This window comes from Pinus tabuliformis, chromosome 1_2 (genome assembly GCF_031772625.1).
Source record: "Pinus tabuliformis cultivar Carrire ecotype Pingquan chromosome 1_2, CPIR1, whole genome shotgun sequence".
Classification (NCBI taxonomy): Eukaryota; Viridiplantae; Streptophyta; class Pinopsida; order Pinales; family Pinaceae; genus Pinus; species Pinus tabuliformis.
Window position 1 is genome coordinate 842,817,202 of NC_142298.1, and position 3,877 is coordinate 842,821,078.

Sequence of the window (3,877 nt, forward strand, 5' to 3'; positions counted from 1 at the left end):
AAAAAAAACCATGGCAGGTTCCCTTGGATCCCAGGAACAAGATGCCTTTGTAGATGTATCTAGTCTATGCAACATTGGTGTTGAACTTTGATGGAAAATTAGAGGTACCCAAAAATGAGCGAAACTCTTAGTAACGATATAAAAAAATATCGAACCATTCCTCGTTGGTTTTGTTGGGTTTATTTCTCTGTATCTTCACTATGAAAAACTCAAAATTCGGTATGAATGCTTGTGAGAGAAAGTTGAGAACAGTTGGTGTTAACAAAGTTGAGAGCATGTATCTTCACTATGCAAAACTTAGTGTTCACTATGAATGCTTGCGATAGAAAGTTGAGAACAATTGGCGTTAACAAAGTTGAGAGCATTTGAGGATCTGTATGTGAACTTTGGTTAAAGATAATGAGTGTGTAAAACTAAATGGTGTCTTATTCACCCGTTGAGCATGGAGCCCCCTTGAAGTATTCTAATGCTTGCCTGGATAAACCGTTTTCCTTCTATATGCAACCTAGCACATGCAGTTATCCCCTTATTTAATCATGAAACTCTTGACTATTGGCATTCTCCTCCATTAGTCGAAAAAAAAAACTCCAAATCGACTCCTTCAATTCAATAATTCAAATCGAATTGGTGTTTGCTAAATGGATGGGACCTTGTGGGAGTCTATTTGCTTTTAGAGTGCGCTCTCATATGGCATGACAAGTTCAAGGCTAGTATTCATGCCCCTCTCTTCTTTCTCAGATGTTTCCAACAAGCGCAGTGTTGCTTTGGCCAGGGAGGAGCAAGTATGTAAAAAGAAATTGATCTAGTAAAGAAACAAAAACAATTAGATCCTAATTGATTATTGTGTTGGATTAATTTATCTTAGCAGAGAAACAATAGTTATTGTTATTTTCAACACATGCCTAGTTAGAAATGGTACTGTGTAACTATTAAATTAGAAAAAATATATGATAAATACACAGAACAAAAATAGATTAAAGAAAATCAAAGCTATTCCCACACCCAAGATGTAAATTAGTCACTAAAATTAAAACTAAAACTAAAATACAATAAAGGCTATAGAATAAAAACATATTAAATATAATCAAGTTGGTTAGCATCCAATGTTTGCGAAATCATGAAAAGCTTAGAATATAGTAAGAGTTTAATATTGTCACCTTTCATTAGTGAGAGTGGATCTTGTGATCTTATGTTGTTGTGCTCCAGCCTACCTTATATATTATAATTACAAAATAACAACAAAAAATTAAAAAAAAATTATTATAATTACAAAGTCTTTCATATACAATCTAACTAAACCTAATATCCCAAAAAGTAAGGCGATATATGACTAATTATATAGAACCTGGCTTGTTCCTCCCTGGCCAAAGCAACATTGCGCTTGTTGGAAACATCTGAGAAAGAAGAGAGAGACATGAATACTAGGCTTGAAATTTTCATGCCATATGAGAGTGCACTCTAAAAGCCAATCAACTCCCACAAGGTCCCATCCATTTCGCAAACACCAATTGGTTATTGAATTGAAGTAGTGGATTTGGAGTACTTTGTTCCACTAGTGGAGGAGAATGCCAACCATCAAGCGTTTCATGATTAAATGACGGGATAACTGCATGTGTCAGGTTGTGCATATAGAAGGAAAATTGTTGCTTTATATTGTTTCATATACTTTTTATGGTTTTTTTTTCATACCATTTTTGTTAATCCTTATACGTGGAGATAAACTTTTCATGATTAAATTATGGGATAACATGTGCCAGGTTGTGCATATAGAAGGAAAATTGTCTCTCTATATTGTTTCATATACTTTTTATTGTTTTTTTAATATCATTTTTGTTAATCCTTATAAGTGGAGATAAATGAGAGGCACAATAAAATTTTAATCATCATTTGGTAAAAAATTAATTTAAGTAGGGTTTAAACAATTGATTTAGATATGCAAGGAAGTTATGGCTTTTAATTTCATCTATTGATGGAGTGGCGATGATGAGAATATACTGACATCTTTTAGTTTAGACCATCAAATCAAAAAGATTAATTAGCAAAAAGTTTAAAATAGACAATTCCAATAAGGGAAGCCTATCTATGTCTATTGAAAAATCCACACTGCAAGGGTCTTGTATGTTGCTACTGCTGCTCTAAAAAAATCGATACATTTGTTTGAAGATCCATGTTGTTGAAATGATATGAGAGCATTGTTGCTAGTGATTTGTGATTAAACATAGATTATTTTTTCCTTGATCCATTGATTTGATTTGAGATTAAACTTAAATAATTTTTCCCCTTGGTCCATTAATTTGAGTGAGGGTCATGTTCGAATTCCAGAATGTTATTGTTAGCATTGTAGTGTGATGATTTTGGCAAACGTTATGAAGGGATACTTTTAGATGGTACAAATGTCACAGTTAAGAAACTTAATGGAAGGGCCCAAATGCATTGGTTTAAAATTGACTCACTCGTGGCCATTTCTTTCCTTGCCAGTATTGTGCTTGTGATCTACCTTAAAAAAGCGGTATCTAAACCATTGAACCATTAATCATAAAACATTAAATTGTTGTGCTAAGGAGGATCCGACGTTTTGAATACATTACTTAACTATTCAAATGCATTTGCAGCAAAACTTTTTCAAGCTTATTGATGCAGGAGCATCTAGCTGATAGGTCAAGACGAAAGGAAAGGTTGTTTGGTCTCTGAAGAGGACAGAAGAGGAATTTGCTGAGTGAACAATGTGGTTGTTTTTTTTTATTTGTTTATGTTGTTTAATTTAATAAAGAACAGTACGTAGGAAGGTCAAGAATTAATTAGGATAATTGTTATAAGTAACTAGTTTTATTTTCATAATAATATTGTAAGACAATAACAGTTCCTGGAACTAAACATATGTAACCAACAGCAGTTGGAAGAAAAACAGTTCCATACAAACAGTTCCTTACAATCATTTTAAAAGAGGAACATAACACAATTGTAGGGTTCGACGTTTTGGAAAAGGGAGTGAAAAAGCTAATGAAATATATCTCTGAGCACACAGACATTTCTTTCCAGCATCCTGTGACTGTTGAACTATCTACATGTCATTCTGTTGATTTCCATTAACAATAAAAGTCTAGTCATTACTCTATTCTATAAGCATATGCACATACATGTATTTCGAATTACATTGGTTCAAGCGGGCCTACGAAACCAGATAAGTTGCAGACACAACCCAAGAACGTGTTGCAGAGACAAGACCTACAAACCCTGACATAACAAGCATATGAACGCCGAAGAATCCAGGACAAGCCGAATATCTCGAGCATTAAAAATACAGACAAGGCGCAAGCATTGACAAACAAAAAACCAAGCAGAATACCCAGGTATGCCTGAAGAATAAAATCCATTGTTTTCTTTATAAAATAAGCACGAGAAAATCTCTGTCCAGTCATACACAGTTTCAAAATCCTGTTCGAATAATTATACAGTCCATGCCATAACATATTACAAGTTCGAAGTGACATAATGTGCGGGTCTAGAAACCCTAAGGCCGAACCTACAGCTATCAACTAACAAGAACGACTGTGCAAGCCAACGGCCTGAGACTTCATACAGTCGATGACTTAATAAATTTCTGAAACAGGAATTACAATAACCCAAGCCTACGACGTTGAATGCAAATGACAAGAAGAACAAAGAACGACTCTACCCGGGTCTAGCCAGAGTTTCGAACAGCCGGATTCCGAAGCCCTCCAGGTCGTTATACCTGCAACGATAGCCATTTATCAAAGTTCGTGAGTATTGAGCGGCAAAGTAAGACAAGAACAGACGGAAGAACAAAACTTGGGTCTGAAAATTACCTGACAGAGGCAAGTTGCGGTCATGGCAGTTCATTAAGGTTACCCTGCTC